Genomic DNA, 20,048 nt, shown 5'->3' with positions numbered 1-20,048 from the left:
GGAACTTTAAAAATGTCATGGAAAAATGGAATTAAAAGATAAAAGTAAAGGTCCAGGCACAGTGGCTCAATCCTGAATCCCAGCACTTTGGGAGGCTGAGGCGGGAAGATCACTTGAGATCAGGAGTTCAAGACCAGCCTGGCCAACATAGTGAAACCCCATCTCTACTAAAAAAAAACAAAAATTAGCTGGTTGTGGTGGCTCACGCCTGTAATACCAGCTACTTGAGAGGGTGAGGCAGGAGAATTGTTTGAACCTGAGAGGGGGAGGTTGGCATGAACTGAGATCGCACCACTACACTCCAGCCAGGGCGATAAGAGGCTATATATGTATCAATATATATGATAAAAAATAAGATATATAAACTTTATTTCTCAAAGTAGGCTTCATCAAGTTCAAGACACTTTTGTAAGTGATGATAACAGCTATTTAGTCCATCCCCAAAGAACTGAGGGTCCTTGGAATTTAAACATGTAAATGCAGGGTTTTTTACATTATTAACTGAAGAAAACTTGGTGTCCAGTAAAGACTTTAAGACTAGGAAACCAAAGGAAGGTAGAAGGAACCAAATCATGACTGTAAAGTGGATACCTAATGATTTCCCATAGAAACTGTTAGAAAATTGCCTGTGTTTGATGAGAGGAATGAGCAGGAGTATTGTCATAGTAGAGAAGAGCTTTTTCTGCTAAAGCTTTGGCTAACTTTCTCAAAACTGCTATACACACACCCCCCCGTTTTTTTTTTTTTTTTGGAAATGGAGTCTTGCTCTTATCTCCCAAGCTGGAGTGCAGTGGGATGATCCCAGCTCACTGCAACCTCAGCCTCCCAAGTTCAGGCGATTCTCCTGTCTCAGCCGCCTGAGTAGCTGGGACCATAGGCACCCGCCACCATGCCTGGCTAATTTTTTTGTATTTTAGTAGAGATGGGGTCTCACCATATTGGCCAGGCTGGTCTCGAACTCCTGACCTCAGGTGATCTGTCCATCTTGGCCTCCCAAAGTGCTGGGATTACAGACATGAGCCACTGTGTCCGGCCCCTCCCTCCCTCCCTCCTCCCTCCCTCCCTCCTCCCTCCCTCCTCCCTCCTCCCTCCTCCCTCCTCCCTCCTCCTCTTCCTCCTCCTCCTCCTCCTCCTCCTTCTTTCTTCTTCTTCTTCTTCTTCTTCTCCTTCTTCTTCTTCTTCTCTCTCTCTCTCTCTTTCTCTCTTTTTCTTTCTTTCTTTTTTTTTTTTTTTTGCTTGGTCACCCAGGCTGAAATGCAGTGGAATGGTCATAGCTCACTGCAGCCTTGATTAAGCAATCCTCTTGCCTCAGCCTCCCAAGTTAGCTGAAACTATAGGCATGTGTCATCACGCCTAGCTTTTTTTTTTTTTTTTTTTTTTTTTGGGTAGAGACAGGACCTCCTTATGTTGTCCAGGTTGGTCTCAATTCCTGGACTCAAGTGGTCCTCCTGCCTCAGTCTCCTAAAGTGTTGGGATTACAGGTGTGAGCCACTGTGCCCAGCTCTCAAAACACTATTATCATTCTTTGGCCCCCTACAAACTTGACAAGCAAAATACCCTGAGCATCCAAAAAAAAAAAAAAAAAAAAAAAAAGGTTGCCATGACCTTTGCTCTTGACTAGTCCACTTTTGCTTTGACTGGCCCACTTCCACCTGTTGGTAGCCATTGCTTTGATTGTGCTTTGCCTTTAAGATTCCACTGGTAAAGCCGTGTTTCATCTCCCATTACAGTTATTTGAGAAATACCTCAGGGTCTTGATCCTACTTGCTTAAGATTTCCATTGAAAGCTCTGCTCTTTTCTGCAGCTAATCTGGGTTCAATAGTTTTGGCACCCATTGATTGGAAAGTTTGCTCAACTTTAATTTTTTACTCAGAACTGTGTAAGCCGAATCAGTTGAGATGTCTGTGGTGTTACTGTTCTTTCTGCTATTTATCATTGGCTGTTCTTCAGTCAGCGCATAGACAAGATTAATTTTTTCCTCCAGAATTAACGTGGATGTTCCACTGCTATGGGTGTCTTCACTGTCATCTTGTCCCTTCTTAAAACAGGTTATCCATTTGTGAACTGCTGATTTCTTTGGGGCATTGTTGCCATGAACTTTTTGTAAAGCATCAGTGATCTTCCATAGTGGATTCAAACTTTACTGTGAATTGGATATTTGCCCTAGCTTCAATTTTAGCAAAATTCATATTGCTCTGATAGGGGTTCTTTTTAAACTGATGTCTTGTCCTTAGTGCCTCAAACTAGATGCTGTTCAGATTTATCGTAACAAGTTAGTATGAGTTTATTTTGATGCTAAAAAAAAAAGTTGGGATCCATGCATAGTTTTTTCATAATACTCATTTTCCATGAATTTTTTCTTTTTCTTTTTTAAAAAAAATTTAGTTCTGTGCTTACTCACCATGAACTTTTTGAATATGCTTTGTATACTAGCTTTGGGGTAAAAACTTTAAAATTTTAACTTAAAACCCTTAATTTTAACTTAAAAACCCTTTCTTGGTTTTATAGTCTCTAAGTTGTTTCTCAGGACTTGTGGAATCTAATGCCTTCAAGGGATTTTAATAATTCATCTGATTTTATAGTTTTCAAGCATTTTTATTAAGCTATAGAACCTTTTCCTTAATAGAAGTATGTATGAATGCCTCCTTATAAAATGGGAAAGGATAAAAATGAAATGTTTTATTGAATTGGGGGCTTCCTTGGCCTAATTTTCCCTGCCCTTTTGTGTCTGGGATGACCTCTGGAGCTTTGTAGGGTATAGTTTGCCAACCTTTATCTGCTCCAGTGAAGAGTTTAATTCCATTTTATAAAGTATTGTATTTCATTGCATCTGAATTATTATTGGTTGTAAAACATCTCCTAGTATCAGAAATGTTACGTGACTTAACAGAAAGTGAATAGATTATGTATAAAACCACAGCCATGAGCACATGGAAAAAAATGAACTGTTGTAATAGCCATGATTGGTTCACTCGGCTTACTAGCTTATTGAGTATAATGTAGTGGTAAGAGTGTAGACTGTGGGGACTCTGTTGCCTGGGCACAAACTTAGACAAATTAGGTAACTTCTCTGGACCTCATCTTTGTGTTTTAACAATAAAAGATTGCTTTTTGGAGGTTTCTGGTTTTGGTGGGGTAGTTGCTTCTATAATCTTTAGATGGTCTTTTTTAGAAATAATCTACTCCCTTTATTTTTATAGACTGTTTCAGTTCATGTTTCCTCTTAGAAAGAATTTTTGCTCTATGCAGTCATTTACAGATCTCCTGTAAAAGGTCTCCTCCACCCCATTTCGGCTTGGCATTGCTCTCTGAGTTTTTCAGCATGTTGTGTGGACAGTTCTTCACTGTGTGGTGCATATTACAAGACCTTCAGCCTCCTCCCACTAAGGAGCTGTAGCTTCACTTACTTATCTTGAAAACAAACACTGTCCCTACCACACAAATTTCTAGCTCACTTGGTCCAAGACTAGTAAGTATCTGATTTTTGGCAGATTTATTTTCAAGCCCTAGCATTTTATCTTTTTTTCACCTGACTTTGATACCCCTCTCCACTCTACTCCACCAAAAGATTAGCTTCTTAGCTTTTATCTGAGTAGCAAATACTAGCTAATAGTAGAAAGTACTAACAAATTCTAGTACTTACTATTTGTCAGGTATTATTTTGGGCTTTTTACATATGTTGCCTTATGAAATATTAGCTGCATTTTATGAATGAGGAAACTAAAGACTAGAGAGGCTTAAGGTCTAGTAAAAGTAGTAAATTAGTTACAAATTATAGTTATAAATTAACAAAAGTAATTTTATTATCTTTGTCATTAATTTGGCTATCACTACTCTCTGGGGTTCAGAAGGAAACTTTGATTCTAGGGTATTAATACTTGATATATCGAGTTTAGTGAGGGTGGAGTGTATGATCTCCAAGTCCTCTCTCCGCTTCCAGAGTGAGTGGGCATTGGAGTGGAGTTGAGATTGGCAGGGCTATTCTTAGGTAGTTGGGTGTCAGTTTTCCCCAGAGAGTTCCTGCCTGCTAGAAGATACTCAGTTCTATAGGACGTTGGACTCTGGGCAAAGAGTAAGCAGCATGAGTAATTGTGCCTCTTTTAGCCTGGATACGAATAATAATATGCTTCATCTCTTCCTAGCAGAGTACCTTCTTCCAGAATTCCAAAGGAGAGATTTATCCTGTACCATGATGGTTTGTTTCCTCTAAGAGTCCTAGTTGTGAAATAAGCTAAGGTCAAGTTGATAGTCTGGTTATCTTGTACTAATGGGGTATTCCACTACTTGAAGTAGTTCTTGTTAAATACCTCACATGGGTCCCTAGGGACATTTCACAAGTTGAGTAATTAGCCTATGCATTATTCATTTGGTTTCTCAGAGTTTAGAAATGAAGTTCTCCTTATGAAGGTCCTAAACCACAATATGTCTCATATGTTGGGAAACTTTTGGCTGCTTTGTTAAGCTACACTGTTTATTTCCCAAAACCTTTGTAAGTTCTTCCTTCAGTTTCTCCATTTTATAGCATGTCCTCCCTAATCAGGTAATGTGAGGCTTCTTTCCTTATTTCTCACTTATGTTTTAGTTAACATCATGTTACAAAAAGAAGCTGTGGTTTCATACAAACTTCTTCATGCTAGAATCCATGATGTCTTCTGCTTACATCCTTTTCTGCCTGACATTTCTCCCAGTTTTCTTGCCCTTTTGCCTATTAACTCCACCTTTAGAACATTGTTTTATGTTGAACTCAAAAAGGCTTCATCTGCTTCTAGAAAACCCTCCATAAGATGCTCACTCTATCAATTCTGAGCTCTAGAATTCTCTAATACCAGAAATAAGAGTAGCCATTGAAATAAGATTTCATTTTTGATTTTTTTTCTTTTCTTTTTTGAGAGAGGGTCTTGCTCTGTCACCCAGGCTGGAGTGCAGTGGTGTGATTGATCATGGCTCACTATAGCCTCGACCTCCTGGGCTCAAGCAGTCCTCCTGTCTCAGCCTCCCAAGTAGCTGGGACCACAGACATGGTTTTTTGTTTTTGTTTTTTAGAGATAGGGTTTTGTTAGGTTGCCCAGGCTGGTCTTGCATTCCTAGGCTCAAGCCATCCTCCCACCTTGGCCTCCCAAAGTGCTGGGATTACAGGCATGAGCCACAGCACCCTGCCAAATTTCATTTAGGTAACAGAAGTGCTAGCCTAAAGCTGTGACTTGTATGGACAATGTTTTAGAATGAACATTTCAAAATGTAAATGAGATCTGAAATTTTAAAATATTGTGTTATGAGATGTTAGGCTATTTCACCTTTGAAAAAGGAAACCTGCCATTGGTTGTGCTGCCACTAGGTGGTGGTGATTGTTTGGTGGTCATTTCCAGATAGTTCTGTGTGAGTCAAAGGCTGGACATGGTGGCTCATGCCTATAATCCTTGCACTTTCGGAGGCTGAGGCAGGTGGATTGCCTGAGCCTAGGAGCCCAAGACCAGCCTGAGCAACATGGTGAAACTCCATCTGTACCAAAAATATAACAAATTAGCCAGGCATGGTGGCACGCACCTGTAATCTCAACTACTTGGGGGTCTGAGGTGGGAGGACCACTTGAGCCTGAGAGGCAGAGATTGCAGTGAGCCAAGATTGCTCCACTGCACGCCAACCTGGGTGACAGAGTGAGACCTGGTTTCAGCAATAACAATGGCAATGTGAAATGGCTGTACTGTTCATATTAACCTCTAAAATGCACATGTTTGGGTCTTGAACCTTCTAAGGGCCATGAAAAATTTAAAAATAGGTTGAAACAGTGATTCTTTTGTAAAGAATAGTAATTAAGATATTCCAGGTCCAGGAAGTAAAGCATCTAATGTTTTCACTGCCTTATCACTTGGCTTTGAGTAGTGTTAATGTGTGCTAATTAGTTAGTGCTAATGATGTTTACTTTATAATTAATTTTCTTACTCCTCAACACACCACACATATATATAGAAAAGGATTTGGTAGAGGGCAAAAATGTAATTTGAAAGCTGCACCTTTTTTACTCGGGGTAGCCAGAGCCCTTCTGTTAAACAGGAGCGTCTTTAATCGGAAATGTGGGATTCCAGAAATTCTGAATTTAAGGGAGTAGTGATATTTCCTTAAAGATTTTAAAAAATCAAGTGGAATTCTTTATTAAAATACTAGCATACTTACTGTTAAAAGGAAAATAAATAGTTGGGAACCGTTGACCCTTTTAACGATTACATCAGCATAATTTGTATCTTAATATAATCCTTAACTTTTTTGTGTATATGTATTAGTAAGGACTGTAGCTTAGGCTCTATCTAGTGTTTTACTTAATTAGGGAATATAACCCTATCAGTGTAAAACATTTGCAAATAGAACTTAATGCACTTCCCTAATTCTGAAGTGGTTTTAATATGCATCCTTAGTTTAATGATTACTTTCCTTGCAGGAGAAAGAGGTAGAGCCACTACCATATTAAATGAACACATTAATTATACGATTCATCTTGATTTTAGATATGTTAAAAATGAGGAAAAAATAATACTTAAAAATTAAATATGTATGTTTTCCCTTTAGAAAAAATACATGTACATAAATGCTGAAACCATTTCAGGTAAGAAATTCTTAAGAAGGTTTCACTGAATTGTTGTGTGATGGGAGTTTTTAGTAAGTTTCATTTTGTACACTTGCCCCTAGATCAGAGTAGAACATGTTTCTTTTAAATAAGGAAGTAAGCATAATTGACTTTTATTCAAATAATCACTGTATGCTATAAAACTAATGTGTAGTGCTTTTTTTTTTTTTTAACAGAATGATGACTGGCATCTTAAACAATGCATAGATCTTTTAAATTTTTATCTAATAGCTTAGTTTTTGATGCAGTTTATATTCTTTAATTACTGCTCAGAATGTAGTCATAAGTTCATTCTTAGAAACTTCACATTAGCCTTATAGTTAAAGATGAGGATCTTTGAAGAGGATAATCTCTTATTGAAAAGCAAATTGTATTCTGTTCCTGTAATGATGGTTTGACACCAGCCTCATAATGCTCTAATGGGTTTTACCTTGAAATGGCAAGGATATTTTTCAGTTAGAAATTAGTTTGTTCTGTGTAATTTTCATTTTTGAAAAAACAAACAAAAAAACTTTCTTTAGCTTTGCCCTTTTCTCCTTGTTAAAGAGTTTACAGTTTCCTTGACTTACAAAGGGAACGTCAGCATTGGACATTCAGCCCCAATGAGGAGTGTTGTGAGCCTGCTGGCCTCTGGGTTTTTTTTTTGTTTTTGTTTTTTGAGATAGAGTGTCTCACTCTATCACTCAGTCTGGACGGTGTCATGACTTAGCTCACTGAAGCCTTGAACTTCTGGGCTCAAGCAATCCTCCCACCTCAGTCAGCTGGGACTGCATACCTGGGTAATATTTTTAAAACCTTTTTTTGTGGAGCTGGTCTCACTATGTTGCCAGCGTTGGTCTCTAAATTCCTGGCCTCAAGCGATTCTTCCTATTCGCCTCCCTAAGTGCTGGGATTACAGGTGTGAACCACTATGGCCAGTCTGGATTTTGCTTTGTAGTAACAAATGTCCTTCCAGTTTCCTCTTAAGATTTCTAAGCCTGGACGGGCACGGTGGCTCAAGCCTGTAATCCCAGCACTTTGGGAGGCTGAGGTGGGTGGATCACTAGGTCAAGAGAGCGAGACTATCCTGGTCAACATGGTGAAACCCCGTCTCTACTAAAAACACAAAAAATTAGCTGGGCATGGTGGCGCGTGCCTGTAGTCCCAGCTACTCAGGAGGCTGAGGCAGGAGAATTGCCTGAACCCAGGAGGCGGAGGTTGCGGTGAGCCGAGATCGCGCCATTGCACTCCAGCCTGGGTAACAAGAGAAAAACTCCATCTCAAAAAAAAAAAAAAAAAAAAAGGCTGGGTGCGGTGGCTCAAGCCTGTAATCCCAGCACTTTGGGAGGCCGAGGTGGGTGGATCACAAGGTCGAGAGATCGAGACCATCCTGGTCAACGTGGTGAAACCCCGTCTCTACTAAAAATACAAAAAATTAGCTGGGCATGGTGGCGCGTGCCTGTAATCCCAGCTACTCAGGAGGCTGAGGCAGGAGAATTGCTTGAACCCAGGAGGCGGAGGTTGCAGTGAGCCGAGATCGTGCCATTGCACTCCAGCCTGGGTAACAAGAGCGAAACTCTGTCTCAAAAAAAAAAAAAAAAGATTTCTAAGCCTGGCACAGTGGCTCATGCCTATAATCCCAGCATTTTGGGAGGCCGAGGCGGGCAGATCAGCAGAGGTCAGGAGTTTTAAGACCATCGTGTCCAACATAGTGAAACCCTGTCTCTGCAAAAATACAAAAATTAGCCAGACATGATGGCAGGTGCCTCTAATCCCAGCTACTCAGGAGACTGAGGCAGGAAGGCAGGAGAACCCCTTGAACCCAGGAGGCCAGAAGGCAGAGGTTGCAGTGAGCCAAGATCGTGCCATTGCACTCTAGCCTGAGTGACAGAGTAAAACTCCTTCTCAAAAAAAAAAAAAAAAAAAAACATTTCTAAGAGGTTTTTTTTTTTTTTTTTTTCTTCCTGCCTTGATCTCCTGGGCTTAGGTGATTCTCCCACCTCAACCTCTCTAGTAGCTGGGATTACAGGTGCACGCCATTGCACCCAGCCGATTTTTGTTTTTAGTACAGACAGGGTTTAGCTGTGTTGTCCAGGGTGGTCTCAAACTCCTGGACTCATGCAATCCACCTGCCTTGGCCTCCCAGAGTGCTGGTATTACAGATGTAATGCCAGCCATTGTGCCCACCCAGATTTCTAAGAGTTTTGCTTGTAGTTTGTTTTGACATGATCTTGAAAGCAGTTTAATTCTAAAGTGGGTTCAGTTTTGGCTCAGTACTTTTTATTTTCATAATTTCTCTTATATATAAAGAAATCAGAAGTGATTATAAAAGTAAATTTTATTTCTGACCTGAGCGTTGAGGACTTGAAAAAGTGTTTAGTAATACATTTTTTTAAACTGAATGTAACCAAGATATTATCATTTCAACATACGACTCTAGCTGCATTCCAAGTACTCAATAGCAACGTGGCTGGTGGCCTCCTCTTTTGGACAGTGCAGCTCTGTGGATGCTGGCTGATATGTTGTACCAATTTTTTTTTTTTTCTGTAAGAAATTTTATAGAGTTTGTATTCTTCTTCTTCTAAAGAATTTTCCAGTAAAATCATTCAAACCTGAAGGTGTTTAGGTTTTCAATTACTAGTTCAATTTATTTTCATAGTTATAGGTCTATGCAGGTAATTATTTCATCTTGAGTGACATTGGGAAATTTCAAGGAATTGGTCCTTTTCATCTAAGTTGTTGAATTTATGTTCATAGAGTTGTAGTATCATCTTAGTATCCTTTTAACATCTATGTTTGATGATAATTCCTTCTTTCATTCTTGATATTTTGTGTCTTCTCTTTTTCTTTCTTTTGATAGATTTCCCAATTTTAATTGGTCTTTGCAAAGAATCAGTTTCTGGTTTTATTGATTTTTCTCTATTCCGTGTTCAATTATATGGATTGCTGCTCTTAATTTTATTCCTTCTTGATTTATTTTCTGGTTTCTTAAGGTAGAAACTGAGATAATTGCTTTGAGACCTTCCTTCATTTATAATATAGGTGTTTAGTACTATAAATTTTCCTCTAAGTGTTGCTTTTAGTTGAATTCCACAACTTTTGAAATGTATTTTTGTTTTTTGTTTTTTTTTTTAATTTTAGACACTGTAGTGAATGCAGAAATGTATTTTTGTTTTCATTCAGCTCAAAATATCTTCTAATTTCCCTTGAGACTTACTATTTGACCTATAGATTATGCAGAAGTGTGTTTAATTTTCAAATATTTGGGAATTTTTATCTTGTTTAGTGGTTGTTTTTTTAAAATATATTTTTAATTTTTTTTTTTTTTTTTTTTTTTGAGACGGAGCTTCGCTCTTGTTACCCAGGCTGGAGTGCAATGGCGCGATCTCGGCTCACCGCAACCTCCACCTCCTGGGTTCAAGCAATTCTCCTGCCTCAACCTCCTGAGTAGCTGGGATTACAGGCACGTGCCACCATGCCCAGCTAATTTTTTGTATCTTTTAGTAGAGACGGGGTTTCACCATGTTGACCAGGATGGTCTCGATCTCTTGACCTCGTGATCCACGCGCCTCAGCCTCCCAAAGTGCTGGGATTACAGGCTTGAACCACCGCGCCCGGCAATTTTTTTACTTTTACTCTGTAGAGATGGAGGCTTGCTACCTTGTCTAGGCTGATCTCAAACTCCTGGGCTCGAGTGATCCTTTTGCCTCCGCCTCCCAAAGTGCTGGTATTACAGGCATGTGCTCCCAGCCTTGTTAATAGTTTCTAGTTTAATTCCGTTGTGGTCAGAGAACATCCTTTGCATGATTTCATTCCCTCCCTCCTCCTCCTTCTACCTTTTTCTCCTCCCTCCTCCCCTGCTCCTCCCTTTTCCCCTCCCTCGCTCCCTCCCTCTTCCCCCCCTCCATCTTTCCCTTTTTTCCCTCTCTTTTCTTTTTTCTTTTCTTTCTGTTCTTTTCTCCCTTTCCTCCCCTCCTCTCCCTGTCTTCTTTTTTCTCTTCTCTCATATCTATCTCTTCTCTTTTTTTTTTTTTTTTTTTTTTGAGATGGAGTCTTGCTTTGTCGCCAGGCTGAAGTGCAGGGACGCTGTCTTGGCTCACTGCATCCTCCACCTCCTGGTTCAAGCGATTCTTCCACCTCAGCCTCCCAAGTAGCTGGGACCACAGGCGCATGCCACCACATCCGACTAATTTTTGTATTTTTAGCAGAGGTGGGGTTTCATCATGGCCAGAATGATCTCAATCTCTTGACCTCGTGATCCGCCCACATTGGCCTCCCAAAGTGCTGGGATTACAGGCGTGAGCCACCATGCCCGGCCTCTTCTCTTCTTTTTGACAGGGTCTCACTCTGCCAAGCTTCCCAAGTAACTGGAAATACAGGTGCACACCACCATGCCTGTATTATTTTTTACTTTTTGTAGAAACAGGGTATTACTTTGTTGCCCAGGTTGGTCTCAACCTACTGGCTTCAAGCAGTCCTCCCACATTGGCCTCCCAAAATTCTGGGATTACAGACATGAGCTACCACACTTGGCTGACTTAATTTATTAAGGTATTTATGACCCAGGACATGTTGTCTGTCTTGGTGAATGTTTTGTGTGTCCTTCAAAAGCATGTGTATTTTGGTTTGTTGGGTTGAATGTTCTATAAATGTCAGTTCGATCCGGTTGGTTGATTTTGTTGTTCAGTTCCTTTGCATCTGTTGATTTTTGTTGTTGTTGTTTTTCAGTTCTTTCTATTACTAAGAAAAGAGTGTTGAAGGGTCCGACTACAATTGTGGATTTGTGTTGTTACTTTTTTTCTCCTTTCAGTTATTAGTTTTTAATTCATGTGTTTTGAAGCTCTGTTGTTATAGGCATAACACATTAGGATTATCCTTTAGGTAGATTACCCATTTATTAATGTGTAATCTCTCTTTTTCTTCCCTGATAATTTTCTTTGCTCTGAAGACTATTTTGATACTAATATAGTCACTTTCACTTTCTTTTGACTAGTGTTTACAAGGTCTTTCTCCGTCTTTTACCTTTAAACCTACATATATCATTTTATTTGGAGTTTCTTATAGATAGCATGTAGTTGGATCTTTTTTTTCCCCTCCATTCTGACAATCTCTGTTTTCTAATTGGTATGTTTAGGCCATTCACATTTAATATAATTATTGAAAGATTTGAATTTTGTTTTCCTACTTTATTATATGTTTTGTTCTCTTAGTTGAAGACTTAAATCAGTCACATTGCTAAACTTTTAAGTTACTTGTGATTAAATTTTTTAAAAAATGTATTTCCTTTGATAAGAAATACATGATTTATTATAGAAAGTAAAGTCTAAAGAGAAAAGGAAACATTTGTTCTGCCATCCAAGTATAAACACTTTTTTTTTTTTTGATGGAGTCTCACTCTGTCACCCAGGCTGGAGTGCAGTGGTACAATCTCAGTTCACTGCAACCTCCACCTCTCAGGTTCAAGCAATTCTCCTGCCTCAGCCTCCTGAGTAGCTGGGGCTACAGGCTACACACTTGGCTAATTTTTGTATTTTGAGTAGAGATAGGGTTTCACCATGTTGGTCAGGCTGGTCTCGAACTCCTGACCTCAAATGATCCATCTCCTTCAGCCTCCTAAAGTGCTGGGATTCCAGCCATGAGTGATCACACCTGGCCTAAGCACTATTAATGTATTCTTTCTCACATAGTTTTCAAAAGTCCAGGTATTAAAAGCAAAAACTTTTTGTTGTTAAAATATGCTATTCTGCTTTGTATCCTTATGCGACCTACTTTTTTCTCCCATTCACTAATGTTTTAGAACTTTCTTCCCTTAACATTAAATGCTTTCAAAAACACAATTTTAAGTAATTCCATACCATTCCACTAGATTACTATTAACTAAACTATAAACTATTATGGATGATTCATTTTTTTATTAATTATGGTAAAATCCACATAATCATTTTACAGCATGCAGTTTAGTGGGACTTAATATATTTGTGGTGTTGTGCAACCATTATATCTATTTGATTCCAATGTATTTTACCACCCCAAAATGAAACCCCATACCCATTAAGCAGTCACTCCCCATTCCTCCCTTCCTGCAGCCCCTGACAACCACTAATGTTATTTCTGTCTCTCTGGGTAGATACTTCTTTTTGTTGGGATAGGGCAAGATATATAAATAGTTAGCAAATAATAACATGCGTTAGGCCAGGCGTGGTGGCTCACAACCTGTAATCCCAGCACTTTGGGAGCCTGAGGTGGGTAGATCACTTGAGTTCAGGAGTTTGAGACCAGCCTGGCCAACTTGGTGAAACTCCATCTCTATAAAAAAAATATAAAAATTAGCTGGGCGTGGTGGCACACGCCTGTAATTCCTGCTACTTGGAAGTCTGAGGCATGAGAATGGCTTGAACCCAGAAGGTGGAGGTTGCGGTGAGCTGAGATTGTGCCACTGCCCTCCCACCTGGGCAACACAGTGAGTCCCTCTCTTAAAAAAAGGCGGGGGGGGTGGTTGGCAAGATGGGGGACTGAGAAACACTGGTGAAGTTCATAGTCCAGGAGTATAGGTTCACCAAAAGACTGAAACGTAATCACACCTTACCATTATTGTTACTACTGGCTTCTTTACTACAGTTTCTTTTAGCCAGTATATCATGTCTGCCTTTCAGCGGGGCATACTAAAAAGCAAGAAACACAGTTTGAAGAAATTAAACACCATCAGAATCAGTTTTGGCAGGCACATCGAAATTATTAGGCCAGGATTTTTTTTTTAAACTATAAATAGTATGCTAAGTTAAAAAGTAGACAACATGCAAGAACAGATGGATAATGTAAGCACAGAAATGGAAATTCTAAGAAAGAATCAAAATGTTATAGATAAATATTAACAGAAATGAATGACTTTGATGAGCTTGTTAGTAGACTGGACACAGCTGAGGAAAGAATTTCTGAGCTTGTGGATATATCAATAGAAATCCCAAAACTGAGAAAGAGAGAAAAGGCTGAATAGAAATAGAACAAACCAGGGACAGTGTGAGTGCCTGTAGTCCCAGTTACTTGAGAGGCTGAGGCAGGAACATCCCTTGAGCCTAGGAGTTCAAGTCCAGCCTGTGCAACATAGTGAGACTTCATTGCTTAAAAAAACAAACCCAGAATACAGTAGCTTCCCCATCACCCCTATCTGCAGTTTCACTTTCCATGGTTTCAGTTACCCATAGTCAACTACAGTCCAAAGATATCAGATGGAAAAGTCTAGAAATAAATAGTTCTTAAGTTTTAAATTGCATTCTATTCTGAGGGGTGTTCCATCTTGCGTAGGATATTAATCATCCCTTTTTCTAGCATATCCACAGGTATGCACTATTCATCTTTTAGTCACTTGGTAGCTGTCTTGGTTATCAGATTGATTGTTGGGATATTTCAGGGCTTGTGTCAAAGTAACCCCTATTCTACTTAATCATGGCCCCAAAATGCAAGAGTAGTGATACTAGCATATTGTTGAAATTGTCCTACTTTATCAGTTTTTGTTGGCCTGTTACTGTGCCTAATTTATAAGTCAAAATTTATCACAGATATGTATGTATATGGAAAACATAGTATATATAGGATTCAGTACTTTCCACACTTTCAGCCTCCACTGGGAGTCTTGGAACTTTTTTCCCATGAGTAAAGGGAGGGCTGCTATATCCATGAACTGTGGAACAACTACAAAAGGTGTAACATATATGCATGATGGGAATCACAGAAGGAGGGTAGAGAAAGGAACAGAAACAATATTTGAGGCAATATGCCTGCAAATTTCTCCAAATTAATATCAGATGTCGAATCACAGATTCAGGAAGCTCAGGGAACACCAAGCAAGATAATGCCTAGAAAACAACACCTAGCATATCATACTTAAACTGCAGACAATCGAAGATAAGAAAAATCTTGAAAGACGCCAAAGGGAAAAAATACCTGACCTATAGAGAAGCAACAGTAAGAATTACACATGACTTCTTCTCAGAAATCATGCAATCAAGAAGAGAGTGGAGTGAATGTTTTAAATGTTGATAAGCATGGTGGCTCACATCTATAATCCCAGCACTTTGGGAGACCAAGGCAGAAGGATCACTTGAGCTCAGGAGTTCAAGACCAGCCTGGCCAACATACGATAATTAAGGAATAGTATAAGCAACTCTATGCCCACAAACTTGATAACCTAGGTATAATGGAACAATTCCTTGAAATATACAATTTACCAAAGCTTACTCAAGAAAACATAGACAACTTGAGTAGGCCTTTGTCTGTTAAAAAAAATTGGATCAATAATTAATAAACTTCTGCAGCAGAAAGCACCAAGTCCAAATGAGTTTTCTGGTGAAATCTACCAAACATTTAATGAAGAATTACGCTAATTCTCTTTTTATATTCTTTTTGAAATAGAATTTTGCTCTTTCCCCCAGGCTGGTGTTTAGTGATCTCAGGTCACTGCAACCTCTGTCTCCCAGGCACAAGTGATCTTCTCACTTTAGCCTCCCAAGTAACTGAGGACTACAGGGATGTGTCATTCACCACACCTGGCTAGTTTTCTTTTGGTAGAGATGGCATTCTGCCACGTTGTCCAGTCTGGTACTGAACTCCTGGGTCAAGCAGTTCTTCCTGTTTTGGTCTCTCAAAGTACTGGGATTACAGATGTGAGCTGCCACACCTAGCCTATACTAATTCTCCACAATTTCCTTCAGAAGATAGAAGCAAATGGAATACTTCCTAACTCCTGTGAGGCCAATGTTACCCTAATACCCAAGCCTGATAAAGATTACAGGAAAACTACAAAACTGTTTCTCATGAACTTAGATGTCCATATCCTCAACAAAATATTAGCAGATTGAATTTCAAAAATGTGTAAAAAGGTCAGGCTCATGCCTGTAATCTCAACACTTTGGGAGGCTGAGGCTGGCGGATCACCTGAGGTCAGGAGTTTGAGACCAGCCTGGCCAACATGGTGAAACCTCATCTCTACTAAAAATAAAAAAATTACCTGGGCATGGTGGTGTGCGCCTGTAGTCCCAGCTACTTGGGAGGCTGAGGCAGGAGAATCATATGAACCTGGCAGGTGGAGGTTGCGTTGAGTCAAGATCGCACCACTACACTCTAGCCTGAGCGACAGAGTGAGGCTCTATCTCAAAAAAAAAAAGTGTAAAAAGAAGTATATGCAGGCCTGGGCTCTGTGGCTCACGCCTGTAATCTCAGCACCTCAGGAGGCCAAGGCGGGTGGATCAGTTGAGGTCAGGAGTTCAAGTCCAGCCTGGCTGACATGGCAAAACCTCGTCTTTACTGGAAATACAAAAATTAACTGGATATGATGCTGTACACCTGTAATCCCAGCTACTCAGAAGGCTAAGGCAGGAGAATAACTTGAACCTGGGAGGAAGAGGTTGCAGTGAGTTTAGATCGTTCCACTGCTTTCCAGCCTGGGCAACAGAGTAAGACTCTGTCTAAAAAAAAAAAAAAAAAAAAAAAAAAAGGGCTCGTGGATCTCAGAGACCCGAAAACTAAGAGCATTTTTACGTCCCTGGGGCCGCTCCTGGCAGCTCTGCGGCCATCACCATGCCACAGAACGAATACATTGAATTACATCGTAAACGCTATGGATACCGTTTGGATTACCATGAGAAAAAGAGAAAGAAGGAAAGCCGAGAAACTCATGAACGTTCAAAGAAGGCAAAGAAAATGATTGGTCTGAAAGCTAAGCTTTACCATAAACAGCGCCACGCTGAGAAAATACAAATGAAAAAGACTATCAAGATGCATGAAAAGAGAAACACCAAACAGAAGAATGATGAGAAGACTCCACAGGGAGCAGTACCTGCCTATCTGCTGGACAGGGAAGGACAATCTTGAGCTAAAGTACTTTCCAATATGATTAAACAGAAACGAAAAGAGAAGGCGGGAAAATGGGAAGTCCCTCTGCCTAAAGTCCGTGCCCAGGGAGAAACAGAAGTATTAAAAGTTATTCGAACAGGAAAGAGAAAGAAGAAGGCATGGAAGAGGATGGTTACTAAAGTCTGCTTTGTTGGAGATGGCTTTACAAGGAAACCACCTAAATATGAAAGATTCATAAGGCCAATGGGCTTGCGTTTCAAGAAAGCCCATGTGACACATCCTGAACTGAAAGCCACATTTTGCCTACCGATACTTGGTGTAAAGAAGAATCCTTCATCCCCACTGTATACAACTTTGGGTGTTATTACCAAAGGTACTGTCATTGAGGTAAATGTGAGCGAATTGGGCCTTGTGACGCAAGGAGGCAAAGTTATTTGGGGAAAGTATGCCCAGGTTACGAACAATCCTGAAAATGATGGATACATAAATGCAGTCTTACTGGTTTGACAGCAATTTAATATATAAGTAGAGGACTACACACCAATTGGAAAAACTGCCATTACTGTACTGTTTCTCAATACTACCAAACAGCCATACATGTCTGCAATCAAGATTTATTGTAAACATTAAAATGGTCCCGTTGTATAAATGGTCTTTATTTTGAAATCTACTTAGACCCCCATGTTAATAAAACTGATTGAAAATAAGCAAAAAAAAAAAAAAAAAAAAGTATGTGCCATGACCATGTGGGATTATTTTGAATATTAAAAAAATCAGTTAACTCTTCACATCAACAGACTAAAGAAAAAATTCACATGATCATACCAATAGATGTAGAAACAGCATTTGATAAAATCCAGCACCCATTTATTATAAAAATCTCTCAGCAAACTAGGAATAGAGGGTAACCTCCTCAAGTTGATGAAGAATATCTACAGAAAACCTACAGCTAACATCATACTTAATGGTGAGAAATTAGATGCTTTCTCTTGAAGATTAGGAACAAGGCATGGGTGTTGTCTCTTTTTTCAACATTGATCTTGGCTGCGCACAGTGACTCATGCCTGTAATCCCAGCTCTTTGGGAAGCTGAGGCAGGCAGATCAGGAGTTCGAGATTAGCCTGGCCAACATGGTGAAACCTCATTCCTAATAAAAATACAAAAAAATTAGCCAGACGTGGTGGCAGGTGCCTATAATCCCAGCAACTTGGGAGGCTGAGGCAGGAGCTTGAACCCGGAAGATCCTGTGAGCCAAGACCATGCCATTGCACTCCAGCCTGGGCAACAACACGAGTGAACTCTCATTCACTCACTGCTAGTGGGAATGCAAAAGTGTACAACCACATTCTCTTACCCTACCATCAGCAATTGTGTTCCTTTTTATTTACTCAAATATGTTGAAAACTTACATTCACACAAAAGCCTGCATAAAAATGTTTATAGCAGCTTTATTTATAATTACCAAAACTTGAATGCAATGAAGATCTTCAGTTGGTGAGTGGACAAATAAACTGTGGTACACCTTGACAATGGAATATTACTCAGTACTAAAAAGAAATGATCTATTAAGGCACATGGAAGAATCTTAAATGCATATTACCAAGTGAAAGAAGCTGATCTGAAAAGCCTACATACTGTAGGATTCCAACTCTATGACATTTTGGAAAAGATAAAACTGTGGAGACAGCAAAAGGATTAGTGATTGTCAGAACTGGGGAGAGATGAATAGGCAGGATACAGATTTTTAGGGCAGTGAAAGTATTCTGAATAATACTATTAATATAATGGGAGATACATGTCATTAAATGTTTGTCCAAACCCATCGAATGTACAGCACAGAGTGAACCCTAACGTGAACGATTGACTTTTGATGATAATGGTATATCAGTATTTGTTCATCGTTTGTAACAAATAATAACACCGTGGTGCAGTATGTTGATAGGGAGGTTGTGCATATGTGGGGGAGGATAATATATAGGAAATATCTGTACCTTCCTCTTAATTTTGCTGTGAACCTAAAACTGCTATTAAAAATATATATATATGACCAGGCACGGTGGCTCATGCTTGTAATTCCAGCACTTTGGGAGGCTGAGGCAGGAGAATCGCTTGAGTTTTAGACCAGCCTGGGCAATATATTGAAAGGCCCTCATCTCTACAAAAAATTTTAAAAGTAGCTGATCATGGTGACATGCACCTTGATCATGTCCTAGCTACTTTGTGGGCAAAGGTGGGAGGATTGCTTGAGATCAGGAGATCAAGACTATAGTGAGCTGTGATAGCACCACTGCATTCCAGCCTGGGCAACAAAGAGAGACCCTGTCTTAGAAAAAGAAAAAAAAAAAAAAGAATCTTTTAAAAAATGCTTCTCAGTAACAAAAAATAATGAACAGTAAGAAATAATGACCTTTGAAAAAGTAGGATAGGCTGGAAGGACTTTCCCAAATATGGGAAACGTTACCAGATTTAGTCTTTTAACTAAATTAGATTCATGTTTGGTGATAGGGAGAAGGTACTTCATTTCTAAACTGAAAGAAGGTGAGTAAAAGCATAAACTCTGGTTAAGCATGACCAGTGCACTTTGGGGATTCTGTGGGAAAGAATGGGAGATGAGAAATCATAATATTCTTTGATGAAGATTAGCACCCACTGGTCATCTGTAAGAGAGTTGAGTAGCTGACTGTCATGGATCAAGGTGTACAACTTCAGCATGTCTGACCAAGAGGACATCTGTATACTCTTTTTTTTTTTTTGAGATGGAGTTTCGCTCTTGTTACCCAGGCTGGAGTGCAATGGCGCGATCTCGGCTCACCGCAACCTCCACCTCCTGGGTTCAGGCAATGCTCCTGCCTCAGCCTCCCAAGTAGCTGGGATTACAGGCACGCGCCACCATGCCCAGCTAATTTTTTGTATTTTTAGTAGAGACGGGGTTTCACTATGTTGACCAGGATGGTCTCGATCTCTCGACCTCGTGATCCACCCGCCTCGGCCTCCCAAAGTGCTGGGATTACAGGCTTGAGCCACCGCGCCTGGTGGACATCTGTATACTCTGCACATCAGATGTGGGTGGGTGGTGAGGTTGACTGCCTTTTATAGGATTGAGATGTCCAGATGGCCATGAGGGAGTTCTGATTACCACTGTGAGAGATGTTGATAGACCTGTTCAGTCTAGTGCTGAATTAATGTCCCCAGAGCTCTGTGCTCACCTTTGAACCAGGAAAATACTTTGGCCTGTGAAGGACCTATAGTGGAGATGAGAAGGAAGGGATGCTTGGTAAAGCTGGATAAGACCAAGGAAATGAAAAAATAGTGAGAAGAAATAGGAAAAAAGGTGTGTGTGCGGGGGGTAGGGGGGTAGGGAGAAGGGAGAAAGAAGAAACATTTAGGGAGTTCTGCTTTGTTGCTATATTCAACTCTGACTTCTGTCAGTTAATTTGATGACTGAAGAGCTAATGTAGAGAGAGATAATGTTGGAGAGAATGTTGAGGGGGAGAGGTTACTATTTTATTTGTTCTGCTGGTTCTTGCACTAGTCCAGCTAGGTTTGTGATGTTGATGGGGAACAGTTTCCTTGAAGCCATAAACAAAGCCCATCCTCTTT

The 20,048-nt window shown here is 39.9% G+C and overlaps 1 protein-coding gene and 1 pseudogene across 2 annotated transcripts in view; both read left to right on the top strand.

Annotated features, from left to right (window-relative positions):
• Positions 1-20,048, top strand: part of ILRUN (inflammation and lipid regulator with UBA-like and NBR1-like domains) — a 111,988-nt gene that overhangs the window by 56,956 nt on the left and 34,984 nt on the right. The window lies entirely within an intron of this gene.
• LOC141584302 (ribosome biogenesis protein NSA2 homolog pseudogene) lies at positions 11,981-18,838 on the top strand (annotated as a pseudogene).

Source organism: Saimiri boliviensis, chromosome 4, assembly GCF_048565385.1.
Source record: "Saimiri boliviensis isolate mSaiBol1 chromosome 4, mSaiBol1.pri, whole genome shotgun sequence".
NCBI lineage: Eukaryota > Metazoa > Chordata > Mammalia > Primates > Cebidae > Saimiri > Saimiri boliviensis.
Note: the sequence above shows the minus strand (reverse complement) of the source record. Positions and strands in the feature narration are given on the sequence as shown.